Raw genomic sequence first — 17003 nt, forward strand, 5'->3', positions numbered from 1 at the left:
TTTACTTATTTAAAATCCAATATTGTAGTAATTAGAACCACTTTATAAATTGATTGACCTGAAAAATTGATAGTATTTTCGGCTTAAAGTGGCCTGCTTTATACGCCATGCGTAGTAAAAAAAAAAATCGAATGACGCCACTGACTTATTGCAGCTTTTTCTCCATGTTGCAGTCATCCTGTTCGACGATAACACACGAGGTCGATGCACAGACGACCAGTAAAATATATATTATATGTGATGGCAATGCAAATATTGCAAATTAGTAATTACATACCAAGACGAATGGTGAATTGTTGGGCGGCAACACATTTTACGCACTAAAACGATATAATATGATTTTAAGTGTACCAATACACTCGTCACTCAATCAACACTAACTAATTTTTAGTTATGTATAATATTATCATTTATGTTTTCAATACTTATATAATTTTAAAACGATAATAATCTTCCAACAAAAAAGAACATAATTAGTACCTATAAGACTTAACATTCTTTTTCAAAAGACTTTTAACTAAAAATATCCATTCAGCTATATATTATTATGTTCTCGACTAACGGTATACTACATCGAGTGTCAAGTTAAAGTGCAGTTAGTATGTTAAAACACTGTCGATTAGACATTGTAATATTATATTATTATCATTAATGTGTTGCTCTACGCATAAATGTAGTGAAATTGTCTGTATAATACACCGGACGAAATGAGATACATATTATAATGTATGATATTATTATATTTATATTATTTGATCATTTTAGCTTTAAATACAGGCATCATTCGTTATAGATATAATTACTATCGTGGATTTGAAAATACAGAAAGTCAATCACCGCACCGGTTCTGATACAGGATAATAATCGCCCAGTCGGTTATGGTCTGTATATTCTGTAAATTATTTTTAAGTTATATAAATAGTGCTAAAATCACCAATTGATTAATCTGTCTATAATATGCAACTAACATGAATTGTAATATGCACTATTACGCATGCACAAAGTATTTTATCAAATAAACTAAATTATATTATTCTCAAAACAATTGAATATTTGCCTTACTTTCAACATATTATGTATTACCATGTTAAGCAGTGATTGATCTATATTTAATTTAATGTATAATAACTCATTCAAAAATCATTGAATTTATAAATAAAACTTCTATGATTTTGAAGTGTTCCCATTAACTTATTAATTTTAAATAATCAACTCTATTAATATTTGTTATACATTAACAAAAAAATTAAAATGATAATTTCTAAACTGCTATGTATAACATTGCACAATTATTATAATGGAATAATGAATATTATACAGGTATTATCTCAAGATTCATCATAAAATTTTCACTTTTATAACGCCATTTGTGATGTCCCAAATTCAATTTTATAAGCAATTCTTATAATGTTTTCCCGTTGTACTTTTTTTCGTATCATCCAGCCATCCTCTCGGACCACGGTTAACTCGTTGTCATGTTAACCTAAATAATGATAAATCTGTTAATAAACATTCATTTCGTTTCTATACTTAATTATTGTTGATTAAACGATATTTATGTAAAAGATATTTTATTTTTACGAAAAATGTATAAGCCATTATGGGTATACCGTATAAATTTCTAAAACTTTGACAAAGACGTGTGAAAATTAAAATCAACTTATGGTTTTAATAAATAAAACGGGATTAATATTTCAACTATTTTTATACTTCCATGATATTTTGTACTTATTAGAAACATAGAAATCTAACAATCTCGCTGTACCTACGTATTATACATGGGTATATAAATAAAATAGCCACCGCAAACGTCAAAGATGACATTGTTACGTTTTATTAAATAATAAGACTAGATATGTTAAAAATAGTAAAGTTTTATAATGAATTTTAAATTTTACACACAGTCGGGTCGTGTAGAGGCTTATCCTGTCATGTCCGTCGATTTTATGTCCGTAAGCTTATTACCTTATTGTTTGGGGATTCTGGTCGTTTCGTAGATTCTATTCGTCACAAATATGACTGTGAAAGACTCCTCAAAGTTTTCGAGGATGATTCATGTACTATGCACATCGTTCACGAATACTATTCGTCGAAAACCCGTCGAATAATTGGATAATGTCAAATGGCCGAGTTCTTAGCCAGTACGATCAACGGAACCGAATCCTTGACCGGATACCACCGAACGTCTTCAACATTCTTTATGATTAATTTGTAAGATCGACTTGACATTGGCAGTGAATTTCTATAACATACAAATTTACAAAATTGAATACAAAATTAAACATTTTCTGTGTTGTTAGTATTAATAAAATAAAAATTCCGTTATACGTTGTCATAATATGAATATTTTAATGTTTTATGCGTTGGATCTAAATAGAAATAGAAATTGTATAAGATTACTGATGACCGTATTAATATTATTATTGTAAAAAAAAAATTTAAGATAATTTCTTAGTTTTAACTAAAACATTTATATAGTTTACGGAAACAATGAAAATAAAATTAGCAGTTACATATTTAGTAGAATGCCGTTTTATCAAATTATATATTAATATAGGTACATAAGATAAAATGCTTTGCTTTAAACACGGGATCATATAATATGAATAAATTCTGCAATATAATATCATTGCTATTATTGTTTTCTTGTTATTCTTGTTCAAATTTTCATTTTTCTTCATTTATAAAATGTATTATTATACCAACTTTTAGCCCATATGGAAAATTTTTTATCTCATTCATTTCACTTTGTAAATCATCAAAATTGTTAATACCATTTTGTACACTGTTTTATTTATCAAAATGTATTAGATCTACTGTTAGCCCATACGGCAAATTTTTTTCCGAAAATTATTTTTTGTTTTATACATTTACATTTTCAAAGCTTATTGCAAGAGATATTTAAAAAAAGTGGCACTGAAATAGGTTCAATAGTTAGTAGTTGAGAAGTAGTATGAGAAATATATGCAACTAGATATAGGTATTAAAAAGTTTAGCACTGTAAGAGCAATTTAGTGGAACTGATGGACAGCAATTTGCAAAATGGTCAGAAAAATCAACAATCCCCCTCCCCAGGCCGCAATTATTTACGTATTTATGTTACGGGCTAAGTAAGAAGTTGGGCATTGCGCATAGTGCCCGGTTATTGTGCATTTCGCCCGATTTTCAAGGCAAATTTGGAATAATTTAACATTGTCCGGGCATTGTATACAGTACCTAATTTTGTTTAACCACAGTAGGTTAAATATTAAATATATTAAAACTTAAACTTAAATAATCTTAAAAAATCTAAAATAGACGCTTCAAGTATTAGTTTTAAATCTATTATAGGTATTCAGTTAGGTTCATACTCCTGAAGAATTAATATTATTATCTAAAAGTGGTTTAAAATGATTAAAATTAATACTTTTTAGTATTAAAATATAATGATTATAGTTAATTATTACTTGAAAATAATGTTAAGCACATAGAAATTATTTTACTTAATTTATTATCACATACATCACTATTGTGGTACTTTGAGTTGCAAAGTCGACCAGATTTTTTTTACATTTACACCAGTTGGTGGTACATAATGTATTGCAAGTACACCTAGCATACTCTTGAGTCGTGACAACCTAATTTAGAACTATTTTTGCCACTTCATCTTTAAATTTCTTTGCCGGTTACGAGTGTCTCGTACGAATAAAATATCCAAGTATAGCTTTCTAGTGTTATTGTTATGTTTAAAAGCTATTCGATATAAATGTTTGCAGCGCTCTGTATTTAATTAACTTTGCCCACTTGATTCCGGGAAAAGTGTACTTTTCCCGGGAAATCTTGTACAATTCCAATATTAATAGTGTAACATATTATATTGTAACAAGTAAGAAGACCGATTTTCAAGGCCAAAGTTGGAATATGTTAACATTGTCCGGGTATTGTATACAGTGCCCAATTCGATTTGAGCACTGTATAAGTTAAATATTGAATAATATATTAAAAATATGATGTAAAAATCTTACAAGGTACTTAAATAATCATAAAAAAAATCTAAAATAGACGTTATATAAAATATTTTCATGAAAGTTTAATTAAAACTATTATGATTATTGTATTCTACAATTATCATGTACTATAATATACGTAATTGCCGTTGTCTAGTCTAGACACACGCTCCTCATCGTATTGGACAGGGACGACAGTTGGTGACGGCGATGGGCTCGAGCGTTTACTGTCGCATCGTCTACTGACTAGTGACGACTATGTCGATCGAGAACAGACGGCGGTGATTACGTGAATGGATGACATATATACAATGTGAGCTTCAACGGAAACTGTCGCAAATATTCACGAACAAACTCATCTCGAGCTCAACGAGTTCGAGCACTGCGACAACTGTAGCCACGACCAATGCCGAGGAAGCATCTTCACTGTTCTCATCGTAACGGCTGCGTCGGGTTCCGTCGTATTCCGCGTTTAACGGGTTAAGATCCGTCCGCTTCTCCGTAGTCGACCAGCCGGCTTCAGAGCGGAAACCAAATACATTCGCGCCGGAAATAACCGACCATCCGGAATACAGCCGGCGATTGGAACTGCAGCGACTACGATTGCACTGTTCTACGCGCCGCTGTCCAGCACGGATATATATTATTGACTATTGGCTCGGTGACCTGTCTCGTCGATTTATACCGATAACCGTCTGGATCCTGTTCCTTCCGCGACAGCGTATGTTTACATCCACCGTATATAACTGAATTATAGGTCACATCGTCGTTGAAATCAGTGACGGTTCGGACAGCTTTTCTACACCGAGTTTGGTAACAGGTGCTTATAAGACATATTGTGACAAATGATGCGTGTACGTGTCTTAACATTTTAAATTTATTATTCGTACACATTTAATTAAAAACAATTACAATCATATTAAAATCGTATGTTCGCTATAGACATAATATAAAACATAAACTATTTATTCAAATGTAGTATTATAGTTTATAATAATAAATGCTAAAAAAATAATATGCTGGCTAAATTATGTTTGTTATTAATTTTAACTACTAAACTAATAAACCTATTAAACTTTTTATTTTTTATTATTGTTTTTATTTTTTTGGTTTCGTTCACTAATATACATCAGTTTTTATTTTCTTAAGTAATATTCTTCAAAACTCAGATCCAAAATCGTTTTATATACCTACCTCAATGTTACATAATAGTTGAACGTGCACTGTAGAAAAATAATTGCGAGTCCATGTTATGGTAAGAACTAAGAATGTTTATTTTACTTTTTTATAAGTTTTGGTAGCGTCGGATTGACTCGATGAGCCGCTACAGTTTTGGAGCATTTCAAGTCACATTATATATAGGAGGTCTAAAATAGGATCACACGGATTAGCTGACCAGTTTGCGATCCATAAAACATTTATACATCATTTTGTGAGTAATATTTATTTATTTTAGTTGTACTATTATAAATTAAAAATAAGAAAATTAGTCTATAAAGTGTTGTAATTTTAATAGTTCATCTTCAATAGCTGTCTATCTAATTTAAATATTTACAATAAAATATTATTATATCAAAGGACATAGACAGTTATATTTATTATTGATTTATATAGGTAAAAGGTAGTAATTATATTGTATATCTTTTATTATATAATAATATTTATATAATATTAAGTTATATATTATATGTTAAGCTGGAAATGTGCGAATGCCGTGCTACGACTAAACTATAATTACAAATTTAAACTAATTAACACATTATTAAAAATGTATAATTCGATATTTATTTGTTTATATTTCCCATGTATTATTATATTTATTAATTATATTGGTGTGTAAGACGTATTTTATTGCGAGAAATTGCAGTTACTATTCTGGCTATATATAACAATTATTACAGACGATCAGCGTTCACGAGTTCTCGCTTGCTATGTGGATTAGGCCTACTGGGGATACCACAATAAAAAAAACGCGCCTTGTGTAGTACCTCATAAAGTTATTAAACAATACGGACGATGTTATATTGTACGCCGTTTAATAATAAAGGTGGTGAGGAAAATTACACAACTATTTTTTTTATCTTAATACCTTACATACATTTTTTTTATTAAATACCAATTAAATAATTATTTATATCAAGAAACGAGAAATATTAACGTTTTATAAAGTATTACAATACCATAGTTTTGAAAAAAAAATATTCTTTGACTTGTTATAAAAAGACTCCAAGTAGTTATTATATTAGTTCTTATTTTACAATTATACTAACAAAAGCGGGTCAAGTTTAATATTGCTAGAAATATTGTATGTAATATGTATATCTATTACTTAAAGCATTGAATTTACACATATTCTATTTACTAATTATAAAAATATAAAAAAAATGTATACTTACAAAATTTTTTATAAACATATGTAGGCTAATAGAACGTCCCCGCTTACTGCTTAGAATAGTTTTACATTTAAAACGTTTTTTCTTTTTTATTATAATAATTTATTAGAATACCTGTTATAGAGCTGAATAGTGAATAGTTAGTTTAATATTGATATAATAGTGATAAATAATAACATGAAAATATTAAATAATAGAGTAAAGAGGCCTCCTAATAGAGATATAAGTTGTATAATTATAATAATATATGTTTTAACTAATAATGAATAGTGATCTACATTTTAATGTTACAGTTTTTGAATAAAATAAATTCATTTACTAGAATATAAAAAGTTTAGTTTGAATAAATAGTAATTATTATTTGTCGGGTCGCGTCCATCCGGTGGTCGCCGATTTCACAGGCTCAAATCTTCTTCACTCGCCCCGTGCCGTTTTGGTCTCGGTCGCTCGTTGATTAGTCGTCGTCTGCACCGTCGTCTGACGCGCGTATGACATCGCGCAATAGCCACTCGCCGTCAACTATATATTCCCACTGCCGACTCTGTCGGACCTCGCCTTGCCGTCTAGTGGTCGTCGTTCGTACGCCCGAGCGAAATGATCTCGTGACACTCGTCTGTTCGTGGACTGTTTAGAAAACGTAGCGGAGGCGACCAATAGCCTGTAACACATTGATTTTTGCACCGAATCGCCATCTCGTATCCCCCCCCCGACTAGTTTCGTGTAGTCCTGTCGATGTTTTTTTCCTTTTTTTTTTATCATTGTTATTATTGTTTTCTTGTTATTCTAGTTAAAATTTTCATTTTTCTTTCATTTATAAAATTTATTATTATACCAACTGTTAGCCCAAGTTGAAAATTTTTTTCCAGATTAATTTTTTATCTTATTATTTCACTGCGCTACTTACCAAAATTTTTTATTCCAATTTGTACACTATTTGATTTATCAAAATGTATTATATATACATACTGTTAGCCCATATAGCAAATTTTTTTTCTGAAAATAATTTTTTGTTTCATACATTTACACCGTTTTTTCTTATCAAAATGTATTACATTATTGATAGCTCTTATGGCAAGTTTATTGTTTTTTATTTATATCAATTATAAATATATACCTTGATTTGTTATTAAAATATGAAGAAATTGAAAATCATATTTACACAATGAGTTACTGTTTTATTTTTTATTTATGAATATATAAATCAATTATTATAAATTAACGATTTATAAAATCATTAAAAAGTGTTCAAAGCTTATTGCAAGAGATATTTAAAAGATGATGCAGCAAACTAGGTTCAACAATTAGTAGTTAGAACCATCGAGAAGATTACTACTTGTAAGAATACACCGGGAAGGCTGAGAAAAATAAGCAACTAGATGATATAGGTAGTACTAAAGAGTGATACTACAATCTTAAAAATGATATCAAGATTTAATAGTAAATATGGATTGGATGTTACATTAGTTAGTAATGAAGGTGAGTTTGCACCAATTATTCTTGATAGCAAAGAATGTTTGCGTTTAATTGAAACAGCTATTAAAAACGCTAGATATTTGGGAAAAATCAAAATTGGAATGGACGTTACAGTTTCTGAGTTTTACGTGTAAAGCAATTTATTTTGTTTAAATTTATATATAATAACTTTAATTATGTATAATATGATTTATTATATGAATTCCAATAACTTCAATAATAATTGCAGTGATGGAAAGTACGATTTTGATTTCAAAAATAAGTCGGACAATAAAGACAAAAGACAAATAATCTCAACTGAAGCTTTAACAAAGAAATCATTAAAGAATTTTCAATAGTATCAATTATAGAAGATCCATTTGATAAAGATCATTGGGAAGCATGGACTAATTTTACTGCATCCACTGACATCCAAGTATATTTATTATTAATAACATTTTTTTAATATTATATCATTCTTAGTTTCTGAATAAATGTATTTGTATCTGTATTTAAATATTAAAAATAACTATGATATAACTTAATTTTTGTTTAGTAATAAATTTGGCAACGCCGCACCCAATTTCACGCACAATCATACGCCTTTGAGTAGTTAAAATCATGTGCTTTGTTATTCAAGCACTGCGCGCAATCGTATAGGTACCTAAAAAGGTAAAGCACGCGCAGTCGTACTCCGCCGCTAAAACTGTTGTAACGTTCATAAAGGACCGTCGGACATTATTTTAATATCAATAAAATTATGAATATTCAAAAATTTAACACTTAAGTCCACTAAAAACCACTTTTTGAAAAAACCCGTATTTATGCAAGTTTTGCGGTGAATGATTTGTTTTTAAACTCCGAAACTTTACACGTGTCGTTAGATGAGTTGCAGATACATTTTGTGCGCGAAAAAACCGTTAATAATAACGAAAAACGATGAATTTTTATTTCGTGTTATCGAGAGAAAACGCTATTGCTTTTAAGTGTAATGGTAGTTTCAAGGGTATTTCAACGTAGTTCGAGTAACGAAAAATATTGACGTTCAATATAATAAAAATCTACTGTATAATAATAATACATTATGTGTATAACATAACTCGGCTTGTCCGGCAGATTGTACATATAATTTTAATAAATTTAATATTTATACACAAAGGAACACAATAATGATGATATATATATATATAATGTCTAATCGAAGTATTTAAACATACTATCTGCAGCTGATTTAACGCTAGCTGATAGATATTTCTAGTCGAAAGTCTTTTGAATACGAATATTATATTATAATGATTTATTTGAAGGTTTAAATCGTTTAAAGTTTAATAAGTATTTAAAAAATAACTATTGTGTCACATTTAAATCATATTTTAGGAAATTACAACTTATTGAGATTTGCATTATTGCAGACAGCAGCCACTAATTATAGGTGGGTATAATAATACGGTAAACGAACACTTTGTACTATCTATTGTTTGAGTTGCATACCGCGATCACTTTGTACGGTTACAATAAATTGGTAGAAATCGACCGCGGACACTTAGTACAGTATGAATAAACCGGAAAATATATTTTACAAGATAAGATTAAATTAAATAACTCAAAACTTTAGATCGTGAATCGTGATTGCAATCAGTATAAGACGTGGGTTTGGTGATGACACAGTAGAGCATAACATTTACACTCTGAAATTCGAGTACACTATGAACCAAAACTAATCAACTATAAACCAAATCTTAAATTATTAAATATGGTTATGATTATACCATTTTAAGAATAAATAAATCAAATATTCGTTGGAAGTGTTCGAAAGAGTAACTTGTACAGGTAAATTTACTACAAACCCTTATGGACCTAACCTAACCGGTGAGTTATAAGTTATAATAAATCATATATATTATTTTATAATATAACATAAGAAATTAGAATATTAAATTATTAAATTAATATACATGTATATTGGTACTTGTGTAATATGTAACAGGTCTATGTTACAATCGTTGAATATATAAATATATATATATGTTTATAATATAATATATTTAGTTCATATAGATTAATATAAATCGGTTAGTGTTGATGGAGTAATGAGTGCAGTACTGCAATATATTGGTACACTCAAAAGTCAAAACCATGTATCGTTTTGGTGCGTAAAATTCATAGCCACTCGAACAGGCCACCCGTTTAGTCCGTGACACGATGTCGGTGATGTAATTTTATGTCGCTACAATATTTTGATGTATAATAAATTAATAAATATATATATTTCGTCATCACTGCCACAGTTCGGATATATATATATATAATATACATGGATCTCGTTCAGTAATGTCATGATGCCACCGCAACTAGACGTCGTCACTGCAACACTCAAAAACATGTTGACCATTGGTTGTGAGTACCCGTAATCCCACATCACACGATATTTGATTAATTTTTATTTTTTTACTCAATACCATTTGCGATTTCCATCGGCTTCTTTATCGGTCGCCGTATTATCTGCGTCTCCGATTGCGTTCGGCCATTCGTCATTGGTATACGTCGTATACCGGCCCGTTTTAATATATTATTATGACGTGCATCCGAGTGCGTCACCACTTCATGGCACTTACTCGGTGTTAAACGCTTCTGTAATTTTATCATTGTTGTCCGGCTTCTTCGCCGGTTGTTCCACCGCAGCACGCCAACTTCTGTACCGTTTGTCGTTACCGTCATCGTTACCTATGTATGCGCAATGCAGTCTCGCTCTTACTATACCGTTGTGTATGACGTTTCGTGACCATCATAAGCAGTCGGTCGCGTTGTTCCGTAACGATTAATTGTCGAGCTCTCGCCGTTAATCAGTAACAATAGCCATAACTGCTATTGGTGTCGTTGCGACAGCATAATCGTCGTCCACTCCGGTCCCGCTCGCCGCTGGGGCGCGCGATTGTAAACGGCGGGTGTCGTTCGGGTGGCCGCCATGCAGAGGGGGGGTGTAACGCGTCCATAATCGAGCGTGCGGCAATCGTGAACTCGTCACACGACGGACTGCCGGAGAACGCGCGTTGGTGATTTATCGCCAAACTCCGAAGTGCCTCCTCTTTTTCGTACCGCCGATCCCGCATCGGTACAGTCGTCCTATGCGACGTCTTCTCCCGAGAACCACAATTTTACGTACGTCGTCGGTTCGTCGACAGCGACGTATTGCGTCTTTGTATATAATTCCACGTTGTTTACGCCGTTATCGAAAAATACCATAATTTACACTTCGGACGATGCCGGCCGGTGCTGTATCTCAGTCACTACATACACTACTGATACTAACTGATTATACGTTTATTGTGTGCGTGCGTCTCCGATTGCTGGTGTAGCACAGGTTGTTATTCCGTCGCCTCCCGAAAACGCAAACCGAATTTAGATACATATTATACTCGTTAGGGCCGTTGTGATGTTTTTTTTTATTAGCGATTACCATTTGACCGAACCAGCTTTTGGTCCGGAGAAAATTGAACATCTTTGACGTCCGTAATTATTAATGTGTAATAATGTTATGGTCGAATTAATATGCTGGTCGCGAATTTCTATAACGTACAAATCTACAAAATTGAATACAAAATTAATCGCTTAGTGTTTTGTTATAAAATTGCGTTAGACGTTGCGTCAAGCGAATAGTTTAATGTTTTACGCGTTGATTTTACATAAATGAATAATAATATTATAAGTTTACCGATAACCGTAATGATTTTAAAATTTATACGAAAATCTAAGATTATATCTGAGACAAAAATTAAACACAAACATAATTTGTATAATACACGTAATTATAAGCATGGCACTAGAATTATTTTCCTGGGGGGGCAGAGTGGGGCAAATATTTTTTTTTCATATAACATAACATAATATAGCTATTAGCTATATAGTACAAACTTTTGAATAGTTAAAAATGTTTTAAGAATAATGTCAAATATTTTTTATGTACCTTATGTAAGAAATTTTTAATCACAGATCTTAAACAACTATATTAACAATGATGTACAAAACTGACGATTTCTTTATTAGTTTAATACTACATACCTTTGTGAATGAATGATTATGTTTTTTTACTTACATTTCATTAATATAATTTAAAGTAATTGTACGGGCCGGGACCGTAAGATATTAATACGCGCGCCCGGTTACCTAACTACTTCGCGTAACGGCACGCACACACCGGCCGACCTTTGTAAAGTGTGTATAATGTATATAGCACTCAACAGGAGTTGGACAGGGTCGCCGAGCAAAACCTGTGAGTGCTAGTATGTGGGTGGTGTGTGTATGTGTGTATATGTGTTTGTGTGTGTATACTTAAAATTAATGATAAAAAGGTAACTCAATGTAAATTATGGTAACTCAAATGTAAATAATAAAAAATATGTTGTATAATAAAATAATAAATACGGCCCTTTTGGCCCAACAGGTAAAAATGTAAATAATATAATAAGTTGCCGGACAGCGGCACAACCAATAATGAGTATAATTAAAATAGTAATATCAAAAATGATAATAATTGGCTATTAGAGCTGTATAATATAAAATGTATAAATAATAATAATATAATAATTGCCAGTTCGGCTCAATCAATAACATTAATAATATTATACAGCAAAATAATAACTAATATTGTATAATAATTTATTGATGAATAATAATTTAAATAATAACAAAAACTCACAATTTGTGGAGCACTGCTGGCCAGCCGCTACATATACAGCTATATAATAATTAAACACACACAAACAAACAAATAAATAATATAATGCGGCGATTAGCGCCTGTAAAATAAAAGGTGGCGATTTGCGCCGGCACAATAATAAAAATTTATAAGATAAAAGTTGCCGATTCGCGCCACGACAAAATATATAAATTAATTGGCGATTCGCGCCCACCCAATAAATATGGTCCGCGTAACAATAACGAAGGTAAGATCGAGACTGGCGAAAATTACGGCGGCCGTGTTAAACTGCGCGCATCGGCGAACCGGTACGGCGGCAGATAACACTCCGTCGTAATTTATACATAATTATATAAGTTAAAGTTTGTTAAGTTAATTTAGGTATTATTAGTGTGATTTAAAATGTTTCTATGTACCTATATATAGTTCAATCGAAAGAAGTGAAATATTTAAATTAAAAAATAAAACACCTAAAAGTACAGTACAAATCGAAGTCGTCGTTTAAAAATAGTATACCTATACTAGCCGATTAGATTGATAAACATAGGTACTTGCTGACTAGTAATGCAAACATCGCAATATATCGTCTGAAAAATGTTCGAAATTCTCGGCGCTGATCACGGACGAAATATATTTCGAGTTCATTTGCGTTTCAACAGTCCTAGACGTTTAACATCATTTTTTCTCTACATTAAGTCACATATTAATATTATACACAAAATGGCTCTTTATACAGTACTCTGTTTTATAAAATTCGACTTAACTAATAACGGCTTTGGCATAATATTATTCAAAAAATGATACTACTACGCATGGATAACAACAGAGGTAAATCTGACGCACACACGTCGTCCAAAGATAATACAATTGTAGAAGTCTTAAAAATTGGCATGAGTCAACTAGAAGACGTTATAAAAACACCGGTGATTGAAACTGTGGTATTTGTCAACAAAGAAAAAGTTCAACTGCCACTATCGTTCAAGACGTCGTATAGTAAGTGCCCGGTGGTGATAGAGGTGGAGTTATTCTTGTTCAAATTTTCATTTTTATTCTTCATTTATAAAATGTATTATAATACCAACTGTTAGCAAATTTTTTCCGAAAATAATTTTTTATTTCATGCATTTCACTTTCCTACTTATCAAAATTGTTTATGCCATTTTGTACACTGTTTTTTTTATTAAAATGTGTTACATTATTGATAGCTCTTACAACAAGTTTTTTCTGAAATTATTGTTTATATCATTCGTTTACACTTCTTTTATAATCAAAATTTATAATGTTGTTAGCCTTTTAGGCAAGCTTTTTTTATATATAATTAATTTTATTTTTTTTGGTACCAATTATATATAACTTGATTTGTTATTAAAATATCAGTTTTCAAAGCTTATTGCAAGAGATATTTAAAAAAAGTGGCTGTGAAATAAGTTCAATAGTTAGTAGTTGAGAAGCAGTATGAGAAAAATATGCAACCAGATATAGGTATTAAAAAGTGTAGCACTGTAGCAGCAGTTCAATGGGACTGATGGACAGGAATTTGCAAAATGGTTAGAAAAATCAACAAACCCCTTCTCAAGCCACAATTATTTTATATTTACGTATTTATGTTAAGGGGAAAGTAAGAAGTGCACAATGCCCGATTTTCATTGGCAAAGTTGGAATAAGTTAACATTGTCCGGGTATTGAATGCAGTGCCTAATTCGATTTGAGCACTGTATAGGTTAAATATTAAAAATATGATGTAAAAATCTTACAGGGTACTTAAATAATCATAAAAAAAATCTAAAATAGACGTTATATAAAATATTTTCATGAAAGTTTAATTAAAACTATTATGATTATTGTATTCTACAATTATCATGTACTATAACATACGTAATTGCCGTTGTCTAGTCTAGACACACGCTCCTCATCGTATTGGACAGGGACGACAGGTGGTGACGGCGATGGGCTCGAGCGTTTACTGTCGCATCGTCTACTGACTAGTGAGTAGTGACGACTATGTCGATCGAGAACAGACGGCGGTGATTACGTGAATGATGGATGACATATATACAATGTGAGCTTCAACGGAAACTGTCGCAAATATTCACGAACAAACTCATCTCGAGCTCAACGAGTTTGAGCACTGCGACAACTGCAGCCACGACCAATGCCGAGGAAGCATCTTCACTGTTCTCATCGTAACGGCTGCGTCGGGTTCCGTCGTATTCCGCGTTTAACGGGTAAAGATCCATCCGCTTCTCCGTAGTCGACCAGCCGGCTTCAGAGCGGAAACCAAATACATTCGCGCCGGAAATAACTGACCATCCGGAATACAGCCGGCGATTGGAACTGCAGCGACTACGATTGCACTGTTCTTCGCGCCGCTGTCCAGCACGGATATATATTATTGACTATTGGCTCGGTGACCTGTCTCGTCGATTTATACCGATAACCGTCTGGATCCTGTTCCTTCCGCGACAGCGTATGTTTACATCCACCGTATATAACTGAATTATAGGTCACATCGTCGTTGAAATCAGTGACGGTTCGGACAGTTTTTCTACACCGAATTTGGTAACAGGTGCTTATAAGACATATTGTGATAAATGATGCGTGTACGTGTCTTAACATTTTAAATTTATTATTCGTACACATTTAATTAAAAACAATTACAATAATATTAAAATCGTATGTTCACTATAGACATAATATAAAACAGAAACTATTTATTCAAATGTAGTATTATAGTTTATAATAATAAATGCTAAAAAAATAATATTCAGGCTAAATAATGTTTGTTATTAATTTTAACTACTAAACTAATAAACCTATTAAACTTTTTATTTTTTATTATTGTTTTTATTTTTTTGGTTTCGTTCACTAATATACATCAGTTTTTATTTTCTTAAGTAATATTCTTCAAAACTCAGATCCAGAATCGTTTTATATACCTACCTCAATGTTACATAATAGTTGAACGTGCACTGTAGAAAAATAATTGCAAGTCCATGTTATGGTAAGAACTAAGAATGTTTATTTTACTTTTTTAGAAGTTTTGGTAGCGTCGGATTGACTCGATGAGCCGCTACAGTTTTGGGGCATTTCAAGTCACATTATATATAGGAGGTCTAAAATAGGATCACACGGATTAGCTGACCAGTTTGCGATCCATAAAACATTTATACATCATTTTGTGAGTAATATTTATTTATTTTAGTTGTACTATTATAAATTAAAAATAAGAAAATTAGTCTATAAAGTGTTGTAATTTTAATAGTTCATCTTCAATAGCTGTCTATCTAATTTAAATATTTACAATAAAATATTATTATATCAAAGGACATAGACAGTTATATTTATTATAGATTTATATAGGTAAAATGTAGTAGTATATTGTATATCTTTTATTATATAATAATATTTATATAATATTAAGTTATATATTATATGTTAGCTGGAAATGTGCGAATGCCGTGCTACGACTAAACTATAATTATAAATTTAAACTAATTAACACATTATTAAAAATGTATAATTCGATATTTATTTGTTTATATTTCACATGTATTATTATATTTATTAATAATATTGGTGTGTAAGACGTATTTTATTGCGTAAATTGCAGTTACTATTCTGGCTATATATAACAATTATTACAGACGATCAGCGTTCGCGAGTTCTCGCTTACTATGTGGATTAGGCCTACTGGGGACACCACAATAAAAAAAACGCGCCTTGTGTAGTACCTCATAAAGTTATTAAACAATACGGACGATGTTATATTGTACGCCGTTTAATAATAAAGGTGGTGAGGAAAATTACACAACACTGTTATTTTTATCTTAATACCTTACATACATTTTTTTTTATTAAATACCAATTAAATTTACTAATTATTATGTATTTTATTAACGCTTTTATTTTTATTTCATGTTAATTTGAAACTTCATATTTTACTCATTTACTGAATCATTGGTTACGTATTTGTGTCTTTATGAAATTAAAAATGTTGCATGTAATTTGTATCATTTGGATTTTATTAACTATAGGCTAAAATATTCTTCTAAAATCATAATGTTCATAATCTTTTACGCTAACAAGTTTTCAAAAAAATAGATTTTTTATTTTCTTAAAATTTAAAAACGAATAGCCATTAAATTTAAAATTTTTACTAAATATGCGTTCGGCGGTTATTGTGGTTAGATATTAAAAAATATTTCTCATATGTTAAATTAAATTTCAAGTGCAAGTGATTTGTTATAAAATCAAATGCTTTATGCATTTGAAAATGTTTTTAATACAAGAGTGATTAATTTTATAATTTTAGATCTACAATTATTACAATTGTTTTTTTTATTTAAAAGGGAAATTTGAATGTTTTCAATGTTTCACATTTTGGATAAACGTATATAGTACCTACCTAGGTTTTTTAGTTTCTTTAGTATTATATTTCTTGATCAGCAAATTAAACTTAACATAAATTATATATAA

The 17003-nt window shown here is 30.8% G+C and overlaps 1 long non-coding RNA gene and 1 pseudogene across 1 annotated transcript; one reads left to right on the top strand and one right to left on the bottom strand.

The window, feature by feature from the left end:
* Nucleotides 1–1215: 1215 nt before the first annotated feature.
* Nucleotides 1216–6904, bottom strand: LOC132931000 (uncharacterized). The gene is made up of 3 exons (XR_009662313.1): nt 6383–6904; nt 1966–2242; nt 1216–1483 (listed from the first exon to the last, which is right to left on the bottom strand). It is a non-coding gene; the product is annotated as an uncharacterized LOC132931000 (long non-coding RNA).
* An 883-nt stretch (nt 6905–7787) lies between these two features.
* On the top strand, nt 7788–9226 carry LOC132928867 (enolase-like; annotated as a pseudogene).
* Nucleotides 9227–17003: the final 7777 nt, after the last annotated feature.

This window comes from Rhopalosiphum padi, chromosome 4, assembly GCF_020882245.1.
Source record: "Rhopalosiphum padi isolate XX-2018 chromosome 4, ASM2088224v1, whole genome shotgun sequence".
NCBI lineage: Eukaryota > Metazoa > Arthropoda > Insecta > Hemiptera > Aphididae > Rhopalosiphum > Rhopalosiphum padi.